We start from the raw sequence: 23940 nt of genomic DNA on the forward strand, positions 1-23940 counted from the left end.
AGGATAGACATAATGATTAATGAGGACAGACATAAAAGATTTTGTTCTCTGTAGCACAGCCCCCTTCTACCCCTTGCATGACCTGACTCGCTTTGCTGACCCTGCAGAAAATACCCACTTTTTTTGCTGGGGTAGTAAGTTGAATTATCCCTGCAAGGTGGCTGGTGAGCACCACAGCTGGCACTAAGCAAGTGTCAAGAGACCACAGCTGCTAGGAGGGAAGGGGAGGGAGATGAGGTTCACCCTGTCTCATGAAATGGCATGCCAGAGGAATGCAGTACAGGTTTGTGCCTTCCGTAATAAACTAGAGTATTTATGACTCCGTGCATTGAAATTACTTTTTAACTGTTAAAATTATTTCTGAAGTTTTCTGAAATACCTTTGAATATTATAAGTCTTGCACTAGGGAAAAAAACCCTATGGACAACATAATTCATTATACCTTTTTCTTGTATTTAGATCCTAATACACTGAAGAAAGGTACGAAAAAGTGCTTTTTGTATGTCCTGGAGAATGGCAATATGATTTGGTAAGGTCAGTCTTCCCTTTTGTATTGAGTAAAGTCACGAATCTAGTACTATTGAGACATGAGAATAAATTTCCAGCAAGAACTCAGGTCCATATTTTTGCTAAGTTACCTTAGCAGGGAGGTCAGTATGGAAGCAGCATCCTCCCAGGATGTCTGAAGGAAAATCCTGGTATGAGCAGACACACTTTCTCCAGAAAGCACACCAAAAATCACATGGAGAAATCTTACCTACCCCTATTAAGTACTACAGTGTTTCATGATGGCTATGTGACTGAGATAACACGAAGGTATCAGTCCGTGTTTCTTTGCTCTCCCGAGTTAATTGGACTGGCCAGGCTTCTCTTTTAATACATTATTCTCTCCTCTCTTCTTTCTCCTCCTTTCCAATTAATCTCCCTTTCTGTTCTAATTTCTAATCTTGTATGTGTGACCATGCAACAGGAGAACTGGATGTTGCATTTCATTCCTGAGGATCTCAGATTCAGGGGCTCCACTGCCAAACGCCAAAGCCATGGCCCTGATGACTTCACCTCTGTCTACTGGTCCTGTGCGTCCACTATCTGAAGAAAAAATAGATCCTTGAGGAATGTAGCTGCAAGGAGGGGCAATTACCATTCAAGGAAAACCCAGCACAGACGACTTCAAAGGTTACCAGGAAGATACTGAATCAGACATGGTATGGAGCCCCAGGGGCAAGACAGTGATAAAACAGGGAGCGCTTCCAGCGGTGCAGCATTTTGAACAGCTACGAAGAACTGGAGAGTTTTCTGGTCTAAAGCTCTACGTAAATGCACTGCACTGGTAAGGTATGAAAGACACAAACGTGAGGATTATCCAAGTCAAGTTACCAGATTAATTTCTCTGCTTATCTCAGGAAATACTGCCCTGAAAAAGAAGACAATAAAGAAGCCAAAGAGAGTCAAGGGACAAGCCACAAGCAAAAAGACTCCTGAATGCAAGACAAGATGGAAATTGCTACTTTTTCAGTAGATTTCAGCCCTCCATTTAGCACCATTTCTATTTACCTAATATACAGTTTGATTTTAGCCAGACACTGAAAGACAGTTTTTATGGCATTCACATCAATCAGGAGAAGCAGAACAGGACGTCGTCCTTGTATTGCTGATACTGAGGCTTCCCATGATTTATCTCAGCAGCATCACATGGATATTGGTCAGTGGAAATACATGATCTTAGAAGTTATATTCCACATACTTCCCACCAGGCTTATCCAGAAACATGCTAATAAGGCATCAGAGATAGTCTTTTCCTGTTGCTTTCCACAGTGTCTCAAGCAGTAAAATATTGTCAAAAGAGACACACCAATCTAAATTAAGGATTGTGGGCACCTTCCCATACAGTGATGGGAAGGAGCTAATCTATCAGAACAATTTTAGAATTAATAAGTTTCATAAGTATTAACATATGGATCTAATCTACATTCGGTGTTACCCAAATTACCTTGTGCTGAAAGAACAAGTTCTGTATAATGAAGGAAAACAAACGAAGCTCACAGAAAAATAATTAAAGTTGGGAGTTGCAATGGGAATTGGAATCAGCACTGCCTCATGTTCTGTGTTTAAAATTTATTCTTACAGTTACCCAGCTTCCTCATCCATAAGGTGGAGATGATAATACTTGCTTCACTTCCAACAGTATGCCAGTAAGATCTACAGATAAGCCATCAGAACTGTTATTATTAATATTATATATGCTTGGCATGCATTTTTTACTTCAAAACATTTTTATAGATTGCATTTCTGGTCTACTCTCAGTGTTTAGGGAATCACTTTTTTAGACTTTATAAAAGTTATTCTCAATTTATTTACGACATTTGGGCATATTCTTTGCCATTGACTTAAATTCTATCTTACAGCTCATTAGTTTTATGGGATTTTGTTCTCTGTACGATGTGGGAACACAGGAGCGCAATGATTCAACAAACACCAGTTTTACCAACCAGCCAGATTTAACAGGCTATTTCTTGTTGTATCCTATAAACACAGTGAGAAGCCAATCTGATATTTAATGATGCAAACCATAAGCAGAGGTAGTGTTTTGTGCCAAGATACAATATGTGGAGATTGCAAAAGCTCATAGTGAAATTTCTGGGGAAAAAAAAATACAGCATGGAGGTTTTTGAGTTGTTATATTGTGCAAATCAAAACAGAGTATCTTTACTGTGATAAACACAGAGATTAATTAGAAAAAAACCAAAGATACTGACAGAATGAGAAAACACCTCATATTGTCTACGGAAGGTATCTGCAACCAACTGTGCTTTTTATGTGAAAACTTTATCAGAATAGGATTCCCAGATTTACTTTCCTGTTCTGCCATCCACTAACTAAGAGACTTTGGTCTGAACGACGAAGCAGTTTGCTTATATGGGAAGCACAAAATGTACTAGCTTCTAAAGAGGGCTTACTTTTTAGTATCTGTGAAGTTGTTGGAAGAATCTTACATAAGAAGATATTTATAAAGACTTAAAATTAGAATTTTCTTTGAGGTATCCTAACCAAATTACAGAAAAAAAAAAAATTTGTGAAACAGTATGAGGTATGTTTTTAAACCAGCCATTTATTTTTGTCAAAACATTTTGTAGATCTCTCAAAAGGGAGACCGATATACTATCAGAATTTGCTGAACTGGCACAGAAGCTACAGGATACAGTGGACTACAAAAGTGCTGCTGTTAACCACATATAGATAATAATATGAAAAAAAAAAAGTCTTAAAAATTCAGAATGAAATAGCAGAGTTGCCAGTAATGACCTGATCCACAGTTCCTGAGTGCTGGAACCTAACAGCACTGGATCACTGGAAATGCTTTAGTAACACAGACATCTCTTCTCTCCGGAACAAACTGACATCATTACAATCCATCAATTTGCTGGAATTTCATAACCACACCAGGCTTTATTTCTCAGCTATTGTGGTCAACAGCTATAGCCAAAATACCTGTCCTCTTTTCCAGTTATCTTTTTTTAAATCATATATCCTTTGGCTAAATTTTACATGTATTTCTTCATTTTGGTTTCATTCATCCTTACACTTTTTATAGAATAATGGGCTACAATTCATGAAAACCCTGCTCAACTGGAGAAATAAATATTCTGTTTGATCCGCCAGGACAGATTTAAGATGTCATTGTCAGCTTTAGGATATCTGTCCATATTAGTCATCCTGCCAGCACTGAGATAGTAAGAGAAAAGATAAGGGTCTGCTGGAAGGCCCATGAAGCCAAGGGAGTCTTTCTATTGACATCAGCTGTAGCACGTTCCTCTAACAGGGATTAGGACACAAAGAAGAGCTTCTCATGCAAAATTCTGTACTTAACTTCTTCATTTGCACTCATTTTCATTGAGTAGGCTCAGTAAAATCTACTGGGACTGTCATTCCTGCAACCTTTATACAACTGTCACTGATTTCACTGATGGGTGAAGGAGAGCTTGGCAAGAAATGGCCAAGTGTCACAGATGGGGAAAGGGGAGGGCAGAGGACTTTCTGGGGAGTACAGCTACACGGGGCAGCAGGACCTATCATGTCACCTGAGGCCTGAGTTGAGACGGATGTGGAAAAAATGGGATCAAGGAGGAAAGAAGCAATTAAGGGTGGGTTGTTTATTAGGGAGGAGACTGCCTTGGAGAAAAGAGGCACATGGGCAGCAAAAAGGAGGGTCAAGAAATGGTAGAAGTAGTAACAGCGAATGCAAATTATTTTAACCAGATCTGCTTGGGTAACTATCAGGTGGTCATGCTCTCGAGTAGTGCAGCCTGTTGTCCTAAATTGGAATGACCAACCAAGCCTGTTCTGAGCACATCATGTGTGATCTGCTGGAGTGGTCTGGAGGTTTGAGTGGGATGGGCACAGGATAACATCCAAAGCGTACGGATCAAGCATTCGGTTTTGCTGTCGTGCTGCATGTACCAAGCCTGACGGCCTCAGCCTCTTCCTGACCTTCTCCTCACATGCACAGCAGCAGAAGGAAACCCTCTCCCACCAACGTGGTGTCATCTCCCCAAAATGGCTTCAGCTAAACTGATAAAGGCAGTGGCATTTTTCCATTGGCATAGCTTCATATGTATTAGGGACTTTGCCAGGATAATTTCACTGGCTAGGAGGGGATGATTATTTTTAGATGCCTCTACACAACATATGTATGCTGGAAAAATCATCTGAAGTCATTTCACTGCTTGCCTAGTTCCAAAGAAGAAGTTGAAGCCTTCAAATTCAGTAAGTGGAAGAGCACGTAATGAAACTGAATTGCCCATATTTCTTCACAAAAATGCTACATGAAATTATTGCATTCTTACATTGAAAACATTATTTTTGTGACAATAGGGACTAGGTGAAAACTAGTCAAAAGTCTCTTCCTCTCAAATAGTTTTTTCCACTGCTACTGTTCTAAAATAACCCTTAGATCTTTTTTCAGTTCATTTCATAGAGACACAAGTTTCTTATAAGTATTACTGCCTTTAGATACTGCACAAATTATCCTTAAAAAGAGTATGTAGTGTATTATCCTCACAGATATCAAATCCAAACACCCCCACTCAGGGTGTAAACTACTGATGTTGATGGGTGAAATAACTAAGGCTTAGTCTTCCAGCAGACAGATGCGCTGCCTTCGAGTGCCAGCTGTGCTTCTGAAGCTTGCTTCAAATTATGAAGTGAGATACCACAGAGCAAAAAGAAATCATCTACAGGAGTCAATATCCTCAAAAATAAAAGGGGAGTTCTACAACTCTCGATGAGAGATAGACAAGAAGAAGAAAAAGGGCTTGATCATTAAGGAGAAGACTTAATAAAATCTAGAGACCAGCTTGCGGAAAGAAATCTGACTGGTACCACACCAAGACAACTACAGCAGATATAAACCTAGAAACCTCACTAAATATATTAACTCTTACTCATTACAAGGTGTTTTTATTAAAACCTGTTCAATTTTTTCAGAGGTACTGACTGAATGTCCACTGAATAGCACCTCCTGCATTCACAGTACATTTACAACTAAGCAAAGCACCATTCAGTGCTACAAAATGCAAACAGTTGCACAAAGTAGGATAACACTGGAGAATCCAGACTCTCCTAGGAAGAAAGCTGGGATTTGGGATGGTAGTCATTGCCAGCATTTTTCTTGTTTGGTTTAGCTACTAGAATATTTAACAGTACCATACATTCTTTTTTAAGCGTTCTCTCAGGAAGAGGGATATTTTATACATAGTGTGTTTTTTAATAGGAATAAGATTTTAAGCTGCTAAACAAAAAGTTCTATTTGTTGGGATTTGTGCATCACTGAAACAGCCCATAGTTTGGAAGTAGATCAACCTACATGCAGTGTCAAAAATCACATTTACAGGCTAAATAATAAAATAAACTGTATGGTTTTTTGTTGTTACTGCTCTGTGGGGAAAGCTTCTAACATGCAGATAAAACTTTTTTTCCCTTAATTATAAACTATTGAAATTCCCAACAAATTTTAAAGTCATGAAATCAGATGGAAAGACTTGAATTAATGTCATTTTTAAAAAATCATGATGACTATGTATGTAGCAAATGCCTTTCCATAATTCTTAGGCAGCAGTAATCACAGGTCTCCAGGTCTTTGACATAAAACTCAGATTTTATTTGGGGCCCAGATATAGCATTTGGCAGCTGTACACAAGAATGATCACAAGTGAAGCTCCTCTTTACAATGATTGTCAGTTCCCTGTTTCAGGTGGGTTGAATAAAGACGACATTCACCTGAAATACTTCGACTCGGCAAAACCAAAAAACCAACAAGCAATCTCACCCTAAATCATAACCTGATCCTGTTCCCATTTAAATCAAGAGAATTTTTTCTACCCACTGCTTATGTTCCTTCTCAGAAAAGCAGAGATAGCTCAAGGCAGCAGGCAAGGTAGGCAGCAGCCTAGAGCAGAAAGCTGCCTACACCACCCAGAAGAAGAGGAGTGCAGTACTCATTTGCAATTCCACAGCCCTCACTAGTGCACTGTCTCACAACTCAAATGCACTGACTGAAATCAAGGCCTTCAGATGAAATTTCACCAGGCTATGAGTACCTATTGTCTATAAGTCTCAGCTGCTCTGGAACTGGACATCTGATTTCTGAAACATTCTTCTGTCTTACAAAATTAGTATTACCATGTAAATCATTTCCTGAAGAAATCTACATTTCTTCATACTCACCAAATGAACCCTCAGTTGATGCTGGGAAATGTTTGTTTCTCTCAGTACTTTTTCACAGCTGGTGGATATTTTGTTTTGTTTTGTTCTGTTTTCTAAATCCATGTAAAACAACTCCAGGCTGATTTCAGTTCCACGCTGCACAGATTGCTCCCAGAAAAGACATTTTTTTTTCTGCGTTTTCAGAGTATATTTAAATATTTTATATAAAAAGAGGAACAGCTTCATGAGGGATGACAAGAGACCCCACTGCGGCCAATGCTACCTGCCTAGCAAGGAAGATCACAGCCAGAAATCAAATCAGATGAGATGAAAGATCGGAACAGGAAAGCCTCAGTGCTGCAAACCTGATCTGGTGTGCATCAGGCATTTCCTCCTGCTTTCGGGAGACAGGGATGGATATGACTTGCCTGGCTCCAGAACTGAATGCTGTCAGCCCAAATTACCTCAGGGGTAAGACTTCACTTCCACTCCTCTCCAAATCATCTCTCATTACAGGTAGTGGAAGTGGGTTCGTGTATAAGTGCCATAAGGAACCCCAAGAATTAAGCCAGAAATTCAGACTCTTGAGAAATAGGTGTCACAAAGCAAAACCTTCATGCATTTACCCAAAAAGGACTCCTGTACTGCACTTAGCTTTTTGAGCTCAAATAAAGTCACTGGTCCCTTTAGTGTGCAGATGCTCAGCTCCTTGAAGAAAGGTAGGATAAAGCGCATATTCAGTTTGTTAGTCTTTTTTCATCCCCCTTCATATAGACTCCTAACATTCCATCTTTATGGTCTTCCTTAAGAGTCGAGAAATATAAGAAATTGGTGGGTGTTTTTAAGCACTTTAGTTGCCAAAGTATGACTTGAATGGTTATAATATGTGATTCAACTCAAATGAGTCTCTCTACGTCCTCACCATTTCAAGATTACCCAAAAGATTACACTTCCTTAGAGCTGTCTGTATCACCAAATCAGAAACTTCAGATGAAAAGCAGATATTTTCAAATTCTTAGTCAGAAACTACTGCAAGTGTCATTAGCTTTCCAAACTAAAGCATTTAGAAAACAATTTCACCAATATAGAGGAAAACTTAGCAGGAATCCATTGATTAGAAAACATTGGAATTACTATTATTTCATTCAGGGTTTATGTGATAATAATTTCCTGTTAAAATGAAGAGAGGTTGTTAAAGATGTTCCAAAAGTACTGTCAGGGACTTCAACAAAGAAAAAATATCCTTTGATGTTGCCAAGAGAACTGGGAACAGTTTTTAGAGGGGAGTGTATTCTGATCTGTTTTCCCACATGGGAATACTTTCCCAAAATAAGGTCAGCAGCACATTCCCCCTTTAGGGCTTCGGTCTGTTAACAATGGTCAATCCCCAACCACTTGCATGCCTTCTGATTTGCAAATAGAAACCTGTAGTTTTTTTCATATTCCTGTGGCTGGTAGCAAAGGATTTTCATATCAGTATAATGCTATATTACTGACTATGTGCTAATGCTCTCACTCCTTCTCTATACTGCTATTACAAGTCAGTGTGCTGGTAAGGAAATCTGGGTTTGTTAATCTTGCCAATACTCTGCACCATGTCATGCACTGCTCATTAGGAACCACGGGCAACCAGACTGTCTCAGTCGATCAGTTACAAAAGTTACAGGAGCCTTTCTCATCTTGCTGGTAATAAAAGACATGAAGTCTGCCACTATCACAATTCTCCTCAGAAGAAGAAAAGCAGCAAGTGCTAATTAAAGAAGGTGCCACAGTAGGCTGTGCATTAAATGTCTTTCAGAATGAACACTGGGGTATGAAGGATGGAAAGTTTGCTTCCTTTTTCCACGACACATAGCTGAAAGTTAAACACCGAAAAACCTCCTGAAATAGTACAATCTCCACCTATTTTTCCAATTTCTGTATAGTAATGAAACATCCTTAAGCCTTGTGTTAAGAACTTAATTGCAGCGTTCAGTGGGCTTTTAGCATTTCAACAAGCCTAAAGTTTATTCTTTCAATGCAGGAGTTGGCTCCAGTCCAGCAGTGGATTTACTTCATCTGTCCATACAGACATGCTAGCAGGGTGAGTACTGCTGTAATTTGTGACTGGATTTGGAGAAGTGCAGGGTGAAGTAGTAAAGGACAGCGATGACTGAAAGGAGTTTCAACTTACAGGGTTTTATATAAATTCTGATATACTAGAGGCTACCTATTGGGACTACTACAGCATGTCTCACATGAGACAAAGTGAACACCTCACCAGTTGTGACCAAGGGAGATTTGCCAGTTGATGTATCTCTCTTGTAAACCCACTCCCATTTGTGCTATCTTCAAATGCCACACCAACCCTAGGGAATCTCTTAAATTTCTCATCTCTTCCTTTCATTAGTGTTTTTCCCAATACAGAGTTCTCTTACTGTAGATTCAACTGTCAGTGTCCTGCTACATCCACAAACAATGCTGGCGCTTCTTTGCAGCTAACCTTTATGCATTTCATGAGAACTATTATCATGGTATTCCCACTCACCTTATTGCAAAACTAAGCAGCTGTGCTTTGCTAAACCTTTACTTAGAACTCAAGCTTCCCACACCTTCGGTATTTCTTGATACTCCTGCTAGACTGTCTCTTGTTGCTCACTCTCTCTCGTACAATACTAAACTGGAGTGTGTACTCCACCTGAGACCTCAGAAGGTCAACATATTTCTGTAAATATTTTTCAGTTGTTACTTAGGGCAATCTATATACTAACTATTCAAGATTATTTTCTCTGAACTAAGTCTGCTTTCAGTAGCTCACCTGGAGTAGTTGCTCTGTCTCAAGTTTTTAGCTGACGTTTTTCCAAATTAATATCTTCAGCATATGCGCACATGCAAATGTATTCCCCCATTTCAGATCTGATGTCTACATCCATCCTGCATAAGATTGTTAAACTTTCAACAGTTCTGCACTTTAGTGACAGCTACCAAAGACAGACAGAGAATGTCAGTGAGCATTTCTGAAAACAAGACTTAGCTTCACAAGACCATATTTTTCAGCTATCTGGAAGCAATCTAGATTTATTTTTATTGTTGTAATGGACATTTTTATTATTGTAAGGGATTAGATGTCATTACTCTTCACCAAACAATATATTTAAATGAAGTCTTAAATGTTATTTACAGGATTAATCAACACATCACAGTACCAATTTTCATTCACAGGGCAGAAAAGGTCAGTATGCAAATTACAATATGCTAAAAATGGAAACGTTCTGAGTAATGCCCAATCAAGTTAGTGAAACTACATCCTGAAGATGAAGTTTAGCTTTTTGTTTTACCTCTGATATTTTGAATCTGTTCTACACACTAATGCGGGATTCAGAATGTCAGAGAGAAAAATGAGAAACTAAGTAACGTAGAAATAACATTTTCTGTCATTATGCACAATCTATTTATACAGTAGCAATCTTTGCATTACTGTTTCCATGAAAAAACACATTTGATTATCAATCACAGTTTATTCTGCTTTTCTTCAACTTCAATCTTTTTCTATTTAAATTTGAGTAAATATTAAAATTATTTACTACTTCTATATATGTATTAGATGAACATTAGAACAACATAACCATAACCTATCTTTTTTTTTAAATCAAGGAAGCAATGATAATAATCTTTTAAGCCATTTGAATGCAACTATATAATGCCAAAGAGTAGTCTGTCCAGTATGATCTCTATCCTTTTGTAGGTGACAAAGAATTTTGCAATTTTTTTTTGTTAGAAATTGGGAACTTTTAACATCATATAAAGCTATAAGTGAAATGATCCAAAGACCAATGACTTTCATGAATGCATGATTAGAATATTTTTCTTCTATAAATACCTGAGATCTTCAGATGGATGGGGAGGGAAAAGCAGAAATCATTATGTGTAGTGTGGGTCCCATACTTCACATGCAAGTTTGTAATGAAGAGAACAACTAAAATATATATAAAATTTGTAACAGTTATTGTACCTACAAAGTACCTATGGCAAACTTGTTCATTTTGCATATTTATGGACATGATACTGGTGCTTAACACCTAACAGGCATAAGTTTTGCTGGGCAAAATTGCTCCAGAATAAACACAGGATTAGCACATACCATCTGAATACACACATTCAAAAAGTCCTTTGAGACTAACACATTCTGGAATAGAACATAATGGAAGACAGGGACGTTAAAGCAAAGTACACATAACTTTCCCCAGCTGAACTATCTTCATTTATTAAGGAGGGCTTCTGCTCATCATAAAGCTGCTTACATTTGTAATTTTTCCCAGCCTCAGATTTCATGTAGATAGGCCTTCACTCCTTTTATTTTTCAGATATGCTCTTCATGTTTTTCTTTCTTAATCACCACTAAGAAACTGCTGGATGCAATGTTGTAAAACTTCGAAGTTTTACAACACTGGTAATTAATATTGGAAAAATAGAAAGGAATAATATTCAGAGCCTATCTTCGTTTGTTCTTTATTATTACAGGGTTTCTAGATCATGTCAGAAAAAGAAGGATATAAGGATAGAAAACACTGTGCTGCTACATATGTTTTAACAATACAGACATGAATCTGACAGGTCAAAATAAGGACTGCATTACTTGGATGCAGTCCTATGTAGAGTGAAACATAGAGAATACAGCAATTTTCCCTGTTCCCTTCCTAAAAATTCTTTAAGTTTGTTTTTGACATATGATGTCAAACACAGCTGTTATCTTTATAAAAGCATCTATTAAACACTAGCACTTTTGTCCTAAGTGGCCATAAGTCCACCATGACAGCAATTCTTCTCCTTTTAGAAATATTAACATTTACTGTTACCGAATTCCCTCTGCCATCTTATTACTTGGTCACACTTAGTACTGTCAGATCCTTCTACAACTCTTCCCAGTTGACTCAAGCACCGCCAGCAGACTTTATTAGTTCTCATTTAACCCTTTATTCCATATGTTGAACCACCCAGATGCTTGGACTAATGTCTTACGGGACTCCCTTGGTGATTTCCCTCCATTGCAAAACTTCACCATTTACTTCTTGTTGCTTCCTAACTTTTAACCTGCTATTAATTCATGACAGGAGTTTCCCTTTAATTGCACAGCAGCTTTAATTCTTTATAAGCCTTTGGGAAAGAATCCTATCAAAAAAATTAGATTATAGCTGGATCACATTTTTTTCCCAAATCATGGCCTGCCCTGGAAAACTGGGTAGACTTGCAAATTTTGACCTCTCCTTGTTAAGCCAAGCTGTTTAGCCTGTATGATGAACAACACAATCCTAAATTATAATTGACTCCCTGTTCCCATTCATTTCATGCTGCAGCACTACACTGTAGCTGTGGTTTGAGAGCACATATCCCGATCAGCTCCCTACGCACATGTCAGAGTTTGGTTGTCAGAAAATGAAAAGTTATGAATGATGGAATTTTTTTTACAAGATTGTTATTACCCATATCCATTTTTTAATTTCCTTTTTTCTCCAATGCAATAAAAATGAATGGAGGTGTGGGAGAGAGGAGGAAGCATTCCTAGAGTTCACTGCAAAGGAAGCTAACAAGCCTAATAACAGTGGAGTAGCCCAAACTGAGGGCTTCAAAGCTCAGAGGTGATTTCAAAGCTTTGGGGGACAGAGGAGAAAGACATCTCCAATGCAATTCCCTAAGAAAATAAGGTTACTGGAGTGGCTGTTCACCACCCCACCATCACCTTCCCCCCCTCTGCCCTGTTCTACCTGTTGGATGGTTTTCACTCAGCTCAACAGGGTCAGAAAACATGCAAGTTCTGGGAAGTGCCACAGCAAGGTGGGAGCCAGATGTCGGGGAAGAGAAGCCAGCAGTGCCTCCCTCAAACAGGGAGCTGGAAGGACTGGAAAACTCCTTGGCTGCAACCAGACACCCAGAGGAGAAGAAGGAGGACACTGTGGCGGTACCCAGCCTGGAGAGGCGCACAGGACAGCAAGGAGGGAACTGCGCACAGTGCACTGTTTGGTGGTTTTGTGCAGTTTCTCTCCACATCTGTAAAAAATCTTTCCTGCTCATGTTAAATTTGTTGCTGATGTCTCATTAGCCAAAGTTTAAAGAAAACCCAGGTTGGGGAACACGGGTCATGCATGCCCTGGACCTACAGCCTCTCAGAGAAGGTGAAACACAGGTGCAGAGAGGGACCCTGGGATATCCAGGCACAGCTGAGGGGTGCAGAGCCACCAGCTCCCAGTAGTCAGTGAGCGTGTCCTACCCACTGGCTTGGGCAACACCAGGCACCTCACTATGGAACAGTCTGCCAGGATGAAAACAAGGTCATCAGGGAACTGTCTCTTGGGTCTAGCCCAGGCTTACCTAACCCAAGAGGTTTTGAATTGAACTTTTCATTCAGAAAGTTGAAATTTTCCAGTTAAAACTGTGACACTGTTAAGAGAGCTGTAATATATTTTCACATGGTGCTCCTGCATAGCTATAAAGCAATATTGTCACTGCGTATCTGACACTGGAGCAGTAGGTATGGGCTGATGATTTAATATTGAGCTTCATGTCTAAAGAATTTTGTCTGTCTGGTAAAATGGATAGCAGACATAGGCCAAAGTACAGTTGTTCACACCCTGGTTTATGGTTTGTTTTTTCTCATGTTCTGACATGAGACACAAAGAACACAGCAGAAAAGTTTCTATCTGCTTGAACTGAGAAATGCAGGATTCCTAACATAAGAAGAAAAATTCATGGTGATATTCCCATAAGTATTACAGTGCTTATTTTTTGAAATAACTATTTGAATATATTATAGATACAGGTATATGTATAGACACACAATCAGAAAAAGCTTATGTCTTACTCGATAACAATTGCAACACACTGAAAATGGTTCACTTGCAACATACTATATAAAACTATGATATCCTGTTAAGTGACTATATTGCTACAGATTCATATTCATCCAAATAAATTATAAACAAATATGTTAGTACTACTAGAAGGGGTATTTTCCCTAGTTTTATAATAATTATTTTACAGTACAATTCTTAGGGATCAATTTTGGTAAAAACACTTTAAAGCAGGAATATAAGAGCCACAGCCACCTTTCCTAAAGACGTTTTTCAAGCAAAATCCAGGTTCCCATTCCCTGGGTTCTAATGCTGGCACCCAGTTACTTTTCCTGTAACAGGCTGAACAAGATTCCAAATATGAAAATATACCAAGCTCTAAGAAAATTCAGGTCTAGAAATGCATGTTCCATGAAAACTTTTACTCTAAACTAAACTTCTAAAATTGTATATACATTTTTAAAGAAAGTAAAGGAAAGGTCTGAGTGAATCAAAGTACAGAATTGGAAGTGGAGGGGGAAGGGAAAAGCTTCCACAAATTGAACTATTATGCACTACAGAATTTTGCACAGACCCCGCAAATAGGCAGGTTAGAAAACAAAAGAACATGAAAGAGTTAGAAAGTGAAACAATATAGGTTTAAAGAGCCAAGATTAATCATCTCTCTTTCCTTTGAAAAAGAACATTCCAAAAAAGCATCACCAAAATACAAGTAAGACACCACAATAAAAAGATGTATTATGTACCAACAAATACTTAGTGTTTGAAGAGACATCACAAAAACTGCATCACAGCCTTGAAATAGATATTGAATTCCACAGACAATCCTTAGGTTAACTGGGTACAAAGACAAGTGGTTTAGATGTCATTTTCTCTGTTTGGCTCACAAAAATAGGCATTTCCTTAAAATATTTTTTTTTCTTTTTTGCTGCTGGTAAGAAATTCAGAAGAAATAGGATTATGCTCTTTTTGTACATTAATGCATACCTTTGCTACATTAACCTGAAAGAATTTTTTATTCTGTATCTTTGAGCTGCATACACAAATATCAGAGAGGCAAATATCACAGATAAAAATGAACCTGGTTTAGAAACAGACTTTCTGCCATGAAGGACCACAAGGAGAGGTAACTTTTTACTTTGCAAATAAAAAAAAAATTAAATACTGAAACATTCTTTGAAATGTTAATATTTAATTCTTTAATAGCATCCTCAGAGACTTCACAACTCTCACCTAATTTGAGGGTAATGGATTACAGCAATTTTTATTGCTGCACTGGACATAATTCTTTTTTTGTGTGCTTTTATGTTATGCCAAAATTGCCTAAGTGCATATGAGTAAGTTCAGGGGAGGGGGGGAGAGGTTGGGGTGTGTGTTAGTTTGTTGGTTTTTTGTTTTTTTTTTAAGAATGTGTATACATTTAAAGGAATTCTTTTGCTTTCTGCTTCAGTTTTTAACAAGCAGAATTTCTGACCACGCACTGTTTCGCTATTGTTCCTGTCTGTACCCACTGCATCTGCTCCACAGAACTTTCCAATTTTATTTTTTTTTCTGTAAAACACATCGTATTCTGTATGCAAACCTTACACAGAACTGAAAACAACTTAATGAAATGTCCTCCACAGCCCATCACAGAGCCCTGCTCTGCATATGAGAAGGTGGCAGTGATCTGACCCCGGCTAGGCTCTGTGTTTGCCTCTCCCTGACTTGTTCTGGCAGAGGAGAGCCCACCAGAAAACTGCTGGCTTCTCTCTTTTGAAAAGCTCTCTAAGTGCCACATCTTGAAAAGCCTAAGGAGGAAACATACATTTAGAAACACATCCACTGGCTGAAGCAAAGCCTGCAAAGCAGCAATGGAGAAAAAAGAAAAGAGAGGACTCACCAAGATACATCCTGATGTAGGGAAACAGTTTTGGTAGCAATTCTCTGCTTCTCTCCTCTTTTTCTTTCTCAGTCCCCCCCACTCCTAATTTCCCCATTTAAGGGAGAAAATAACAAGGCAGAAGACGCCAAGAGACTTTCATGACATAAACAATAAGGCCTTCCTGTGCCAATATTTCCTTTAAAAACACTTGCCAATAAAGCTCCTGGAGGCCAGCAAGAGAAAGAAATGCCGAAACAGCCATGACATGAACTTGGCATATTTTCTGACTCACTCACTTCCCTTGAGACAATCCCTCCAAGAGAATGCTGAAGGATAATGGGAAAAGAAAATTTCTTCCAGCGAAAAGGACTTCAGCTGCCCATGCTATACAAGAAAACTGCCAATTAACTTTATTTCTGTTTACCTACAGCCTTGCTCACACAGCCACCTCTGCTGACATGTTTCCTGACTCACACACTCATGTTTGTACACTCATCTTGCAATCCTGGTGTCTGAGAAAGACAAGGAGATTTGTCTCCTCTGAGAATCCTCAACTCCAAATAATTTCTGAACAACAGAGAAAATGATCAATAAATAATAAAGGACAGCCAAACACTTGGCTACTTCACATATTAAATCCAAATTTCCCTTTTCCTTATCCCTGCTATTTATACTTCATTACTTTTTAGTGCCAGACACACTAATCTATAAGACACTAAAAATGCTCATATACCTTGAGATATCTGTAATGACAGATTGTCAAGATTATTGTGCCTCATCAATCTATCTCATTTTGAGTAATACCATGTTTTCAAAACTAAATGGCATGTTAACAACCAGAAATTAAAATCTCTTTGGAAACCAGAATCTTACATGTACAAACATGCATTCACTCACTCACTCATTCCTGGGGTATGGCTGTCCCCCACCTGAAGTCCCTCGTGGGCAGGCACATAGGGGTTCAGCTCTCTTCTCTCATCTGTGCCTTCGTCTTCACCGCCAGGGCAGGGGACCCTCCCCAGCAGGCTGGAGCCCAGCTCCTCTGGGAGAGGACAGGCCACTGCTGTGCTGATGGCAGGGGGCAACGTGGCTGCTCCTCCACGATGGGGTTGCAGTGGCTTCTGCTTTTCCAAGGGCAGGGGCAGGCAGGCTAAACGTGTCTCTGGCCAGGCTCTGCTCCAGGGCAGCCACCCTGCTGCACTCCTCTCTAACAGCAGACTGGGCAGCAAGCCCCCACCCTATTTCAAGACAAACAAAGCAGAAATTGCTGCTTGGGGGGGGGCTGTTTGGTTACCAGTCTCAGTCTTGCAATGCAGAGACACCACCTCTTCCTTCCACATGTGCCCGATTCAGTGGACCATGCACGGATCCGTCCATCCCTCTATGCGAACCCTGCACCCTGTTGCTTGTGCTCACTCTCTTTTTCTAAGTAGGCAGCAAGCACTGCCAAGTGCTCCTCACTCAGCTCAGGGCTCTTACTGTTGCTGGGGTTTCTTTGGTTTTGCATTCAATCCTTAGATTAGCATCAGGGTATCACATATCAAAATAACCACTAGTGAGGATTTGCTGGCCTGCTCAGAAGAGAGGGCTCACCATACCTAAAGTTGCCTAATTTTACTGTAATGTAGTTTGATATCATACATCACTGGCTTCTACTTTCTAAAAACTTGCTCGCTGCTTTAGCATTTGGGCTTATGTCACATTCACCGAGTCCCCAGACTCTCCTCTAAGAGCCTGCCTACCCCTGAAGATCCTCAGCAATCATACCTGAACCAATGCCACCAGACTGGACATATATGGAGTTTTTTTAAATTTTATTAATTTTTTGGGCAATCCCAGCTAGTATGGCTCTTCTGGTAAAATGTATAAACGGTATAGTATGCTATAATTATTACAATCTGCATTAGGAGTTATCTATTAGCTCACTATCATGACTGCTGGGCACCTTGTCCAGACACACACACACACACACACACACACTGTATGATTCTTTTTTCTTAACCATCTTTTTCTGCCCACTTGCAAAGCCAACACTGGTTTGTTTTTAGGTTTGTTTTCATCAAAACCTGAGAAAATATGTGTTTTTTTGTAACACCACCGAGGCAAACCATCTGTGGTTGGCTGGCAAACTCTGAAATTCAGGGCTGGGGCAGAAATATTTAGGAGTCAAAAAAAGCTGACTTGCTCAAGAAATTAAAGCCCTTCTGACAATCTTCCAGAGAGCCCCTGAGGAAAAGGGAGGGAACCAGAGAGACTCAAGGAAAATGGATGGGAGCCCAGCGTTGAGATTCACGCCAGAACGGTTCCTGGCCAAGAAGGAAGGTTGGCAAGTAGACAAATACAGGCTTTCATAGGCAGCATTGTAAACAAGACATTAAAAATATTAATCCATTTAGATTTCAAGCACTGAGATGAGATTTACTTAAGAAGCAGAATTATGCTGGTAATGGCTCCTCAAACATTTCAGCTGAATGTCAAAACTTTTGCTCAACCGTATCAAGTGAAAATACAAGGAGCTGTTGACACTACAATATTCAAACATTCAATCGTATGGCAGGGCTGGAAAAACACAGGGGAAGGCAAAGGAATGCAAAAACTCAAGCCCTCTCAAGGAAACGGCATTCACAAATTATTTTTACCTTTATTTCTACACCAAATTAATAAATCGAAGGGGTGAAATGGTTTCTTAAAACCAAACTTCCTTTCAGAAATAATTTCAAATAAAATGTAAGTTACTTCCACCAAAATACTTTCTTTTCAAGTAGAAGCAGTCATTTAGAACAGAATGGCATTCATATGAAAGAAAGTTTAAGTAAATCTTGAACACCTAGGACTTTTAAAAAAGTTTCTTCTCTCGTGCAGGAATCAGCATGTTGCCCCTTTTTGTTTTAGAAAACATACACTTATTCTAAACGGTTGAATATTTTAATTTTCTTTTTAAATGTATTGGAAAAGTCATGTCTCAGCAAAGCAAACAGGTGTTCAGGAAAACTGAAGTACAGCAATACATGCTTTTTTGGTGCACGTGGGAAGTGTCATGTGACCTTAAGCCTGACGCCACCAGAAGACTCAGAGATTTTCTTCTACATATTGGTGAGCAGAGTTCACAAGCTCATCTACCAAGGGGCGTGTCAGGGGAGGCCCACAGGGAAGATCAAGTGCTTTAAACAACGAGAAAAACACGATCTGCAATAACTATATGGGATTCAGTAACTCAGTCAGGAATTGGAAGATTCCTGTATTGGGTTAAAGGAAAGACTCATATTTGTTGAATTAATGAGGTTGATCCCGCACAGAAGTCCACGTGCACAGCCTGTGCTCAAGAGAGGTCTTTTTTCCACTCTCAGTAGCACCGACAATCATTGTAAAATGCCACACACGGAAGAACTGAGGTATCTCCATTCAAAGCACTAAAAGCATTCTAAAGAAAAGGTTCATATTGTCCTTTATCTTCAGTCACTTAAAAAACCTCATTAACTTAGTAAAAAGGATAGGATAGAAAGCATCCCATCTTTTGCAACCTAGGATATACTATACAACCCTCAGAATTATATTTCTTATCAGGTTCCTTAAAAAAAGAACAAAAATTAAAAGATTAAAAAAACCAAACCACTAAGCTCTTCCTTGCTTGTATCTGTAGCCACTCATAAAATTATCTTAAGATTTGTACAGTATACGAAACGGAAGATCTGATCAAAGGAATACCTCAAAACAAAGAAGGAACAACTTTGTTCTGCTTAGGAGTGAAAAAAATAAATTAAAGTTTAAAGAATCCAAAATTTTATAACAGTTCAAACATTTAAATGCAAATTAAAGCAGCAACACATGAATTATAGAAATTCTGTAGCACTTCTGATCTTATGAATCATACCATGAAATTTGCTTTCTGCTCTCTCAATGGAACCAAAATGAAATACTGGCATCTCAGGTATTTTGAAATGATACACAAGCAGCACATTTAATAGCATTAATTTTAATAAGTTAGCATTCTATCTCAGATGCATGTTTCAAAATGTTCTAGCTGAAGGTATTTTTATGAAAGTTATTTGCCTATTACATACCACAACTGGTGCAATTTCACCGTCCAGGGTGGCATTTTCATCCCACGAAAGGAGAAGCCATTAGCAAAACGCTGCTTGGCAAACAGTAGCTCACACACTGAAGCTGCAACATTATCCTGGCTTTCCTACATATTAAGCATAGGACTATGTTCAAAGTAAACATGTGGTCATAATTAAATAATAATTATGACTAACATTTGTGTAACACCATTCATCCAAATAGTTTAAAGCATTAGGTAAATCTGTAAACAAAAGGTCTAATCCTGCACCCTTTACTCACATAATACCATGCAGTTCAAACGGGCTATGTAGATCTTGTCTACACACAGACCTAATTGTTCTCAATTAACTCCATGTGTTAACACTTATTCCAGTGCATCTTGTTCCTGTTTAGCTTCATTCTCTCACTGCTTACTACAGGTGAATGTACTGTTTCTACACTCTCACTGATTTAATATCACTTCTACAGTCACTTTTGGACGCTTTCCTACATGGATCCCACAGGGATTTTAAAATCTTAATGCAGCCTCACCTCTCCCACATACTTCTAATAATACAAATATTCTTTTATAGATAAAGAAGTTCATTTGTTGCTACTATGTTTAAGGGACTGGCCATCACATCTGACTTGCAACTGTAAACCCAGGACCTACAGTTTCTATTCTCATACCTTAATCACACAAATAGCCTTCTTCATCCATCATGCTCCAGAATAAAACCACAGGAAATGGTAAGAACAGGGGAAAATTCTGCAGTTTCTAAAAATAAAATATATTCAGAAGCAGACATGCTCAAACCACTTTTATGCATCTGCAGTACAAACGTTGTCTGTTACAACCAAATCAGTCAAAACCAAAGTATCTAACTGCTAAAAAAACCCCAAAAAATCAAGAACAACTTGCAGACCTTCCTGACAATTTTGTGACAGTCTGCCTTGACAATCAAGCAACTGGACAACATGGGGAAAAATCAGGAATTCTTGAGTCAGATTTCATTTTGGCTCTGCTACGGACAGCTACTTCTTAACTTTGACTGCAGTATCTGCAAGTCAAGCCAAATCATCTCTTCCACTTATGGATCTTTTGAAATTCATGAAAATCCCTATGGTTCTTTGAAGACAAATACTGTTTACCAGTGCTAGCTGCTATTAGCTTTTAGCATTTTTTATCTTTTATCTTAAATTTTGCATAGAAGAAAGTCACTCCCCCAACCCACTTACACCACAATTTAGTGTATTTTCCTTCCAATTTTAATTCTCCTTTGCAAGAGGTATACTCAATTTTAGCTCTTATATGTATTCCATGTAACTTTGGTATACATCAGAAAACATTTTTTTTTTTAGCACCAAAAGCACAAAATGTCATCTCCTACTGAATTGTCAGCAAAGCTCACACTAGCATGGCAGTGAAATAGGGTGGGGTTTTCCCCTTAAAATCTTCAGATGGGTTCAGGCATTTCTCTGATGTGTTCATTCAAAAAAAAAAAATTCCAACAAAACAATAATTGTCTCACCTAAGCACAATGTGGTCGAACCTGAAAAGAATCTGGTGTGACAACAGCAACCCCTACTACAGAAAAAATCCTGCAACTGCATGGCTGTTAGCTAGTAAAGACACAGATCTCCTTGTTCACTGATAACACCTACAGCTCTGCACTCTTAATCTCATATATAGATAGGGTTTGTGGACCCTATACGAGTTGTGAATATTAATGGTTTAATCCACTGTATGTTAATGGCTTTGTTTTAATAAGCAATGAAAAGGACATGTTATATTGAAGTGCATTGTCTTTACATGTGAGGGTGGGGTTGGAAAGGTTTGCTTCTCTCTTCAGTTGTACAAGCAGCATTTGTTGGCAGCACACAGAGGAAGCAGGCAGGGGAGTTCTTTCACCCTGTCCAGTCGAAAAACCAGTAGAGATGCTATGCTGTGTCCTGCCAGGACACCCAGAGCAGTGCTCCTGCTCAGCAGCACCTCCACATTTGTTTTTGCAGTGCCTAGGACAGGACTGCAGCAGTATGAGCCAAGCAGTCTCTCTCCCTTCCCATGGACCAGATCTTTACAGCTGTGCAGAGACCACAGCTAAACACTGAGCCGAGACAGAGAAACCAACAGCCACTCCATTCAGAACTAGGCTGTAGTCTCCTCTGTTCCTTATCTGTTGCCCTTGTTCTGGGGTTAGGCCAAAATGAGCCCATAACCCTGCTGGCAAGAGCAACTCTGGCACTGCTCCACATCTTCATTTATAACAGGGGCAGGCATTACAGAGTCCAGGCTGGGAAAGGATCCTGTGGGAAAATGAGTGCCATGCTGATGGGCACCATAGAGCTGCCTATAAATACAGAGACTCTCGACACTATCTCTTAGCAAATCTATAATCCTGGAGAATTTGTTCACAGTAAGGTGTAAATCACGCCACGTAGGATACAATTCACTGATGCAGCACTAAGCACAGCACTGGAACAATTCATGCAAGGCTTTGACAGGGGTTTCTTGTGGCACTGAATTTTGGCCAAGAGGGCTAAGAAACTATATGAAGTGAAAGGGAGCAGTGCATTAAAGAAAAGCACACAGGACAAACAGGCTTGGTAGTCTGGACTTCCAGAGCTGCTTATGTGTGAAAAGTAATTATCAGATTTGACAAAATGGCAGGCTAGTCCATGCTTTCAATTCCCTTGCAGTGGTAACTGGCATTTGCTTGGAAAGCTTTATGTTTAATGCTAGAAATCCAGAATTAACTCTGCCTGAGATACAAGGTATGATAGTCAAAATAGCCAAAAATTTTAGTTAACATTATCATAGGTTATAAACTGCAATATCTCAGGAGTGTTCCTGTTAGGAAAAACAGCAGCTCCAGAGGATAATAACCATTTTGGGCATCTAAGCTGAATACCCACAAGTCACTGTTGGCTGTAAGTGCATCTAGAAAAGATAAGAAAAAACGTTCAGGGGCAGAAAGCAAAGTCAAAACCTTTTCTGAATCTAATCAGGACAATAGAAAGTACAAACTTCAATTTTTCTTTCATTTTAAAACAGTCCCTTCTTACTGCTATAACTGCCTCTCACTATCACTTCCATCATTTATTTATCACACGACTCACTTATAAACACACTCTGGTACTATCTGAGTTTATCATACCACTGATTTTAAAATTTCACACACTGCTATTTTGGGGCTCTTGCATCCCTGAAGATGTATACTCCAAATCTCTACAAGCACAACATTAACATCCCAATAGAAGATATTTCTAACATGGAAGTAAATAAAACACACAGTAAATATGCAACTAATATCAAAGCAGTTCTTCAGACCTGACCAAAGCGCTGGTTGCATTTAACACTGAACAATGAACAGGCAGAGGCTACTCTTATTTTAAGAGAGATGACCTTCCTGTGTGAAAAACACAGGAGAGATACTGATGGGATCCTTTTGTTAGTCTAACTTCACTGGCTCTGATAGATTTTCTCTAGGCTGAATAGTAAACGACTACAGAGATTTCTACAGATCTCGTATCTGAGCAGAGCAGATTACATACTGCAACGTATACTTTGAAGCCTTCCTTGTTCTGGGGTGCAGCAATCAAGAAAAAAAATCCACCAGAGTCCTTGGGCAATTTCTAGCTCATTAGGGTGCAGCAGAGGCCATTGTCCATATAGAAATGGCAATTCTTGGCTATTTGTCTTTGAAATGCTGTTTTTCATGACACCTCAAACTTTCACACTGTGACACATCTGATCAGCCTCTTTTTCACTGTATATTTCAACTTGAAGCTACTAATAAACTTACCTCCCATTGAGACATCCCTTTTTTAAAAAAATTTACATAATCTAAAAAGGAAACCTGAAAATAAGCCTAAATTTTAAAATAAAATATAAAATGTGATTTCCTACCTTATACCTGCATCACCTTCTAATAAATGCCATGCAGCTGTGGGGGGGCATTTTCAGAAGGGAGGAAAGTCCTAGGAAACAAAATGCTTTTAGTAGAATTCTGAATGGCTTCATTGAGTATTTTTAGCCTGGCCTCTTGAGAAGCTCTGCAAACATTTGCAAAACGCTAAAACAGAGCCAGGGTTATGTCACTATCTTTGGTACAAATAATTTGTTAGGAACTATTTTATTCTGGCACAGGGATATATCAAGAAAGGATGCGTGAACTGCATTGTTTTCTTTTGGATTAATGTTGTTTGTCAACTGAAGGCTGTCTTTATGTGGAAAGAGCAAGGAGCCAAGAATTACATTTCACCATGCCAAAATTAAAGGGAGGAGCTCAGAAATAGTCTTTTATTACCTAATTAGTTTTATCAAATGGCACAGATCAACTAACAGGAGATAACTAATAGGAAAAAGGGCTCTAATGAAAAAGTAAGTTATCAGCTGGATGCTCTCCAGAAAACAATTATCTCTCTAGGTAAACAAGTACTACTGTTGGGAGGTCAGACACAAAACACAATGAATGGAGGTCTTCTCAGGATACCAGCCCTCAGTGG

At 39.0% G+C, this 23940-nt stretch overlaps 1 protein-coding gene across 2 annotated transcripts in view; it reads right to left on the bottom strand.

The window, feature by feature from the left end:
- Positions 1–23940, bottom strand: part of THRB (thyroid hormone receptor beta) — a 161739-nt gene that overhangs the window by 63861 nt on the left and 73938 nt on the right. The window contains exon 1 of one of the 2 annotated variants that reach the window (XM_027675402.1): positions 23342–23360. The exons of the other annotated variant lie outside the window; for it this stretch is intronic. The gene's annotated coding sequence lies outside the window, so the exon portion shown is untranslated. Of the gene's footprint in view, positions 1–23341; positions 23361–23940 lie in introns of those variants that run through there. 2 annotated transcript variants of the gene reach the window in all.

The sequence above is a fragment of the Neopelma chrysocephalum genome, unplaced genomic scaffold (genome assembly GCF_003984885.1).
Source record: "Neopelma chrysocephalum unplaced genomic scaffold, ASM398488v2 Primary Assembly neopelma1_26, whole genome shotgun sequence".
Taxonomy (NCBI): Eukaryota; Metazoa; Chordata; class Aves; order Passeriformes; family Pipridae; genus Neopelma; species Neopelma chrysocephalum.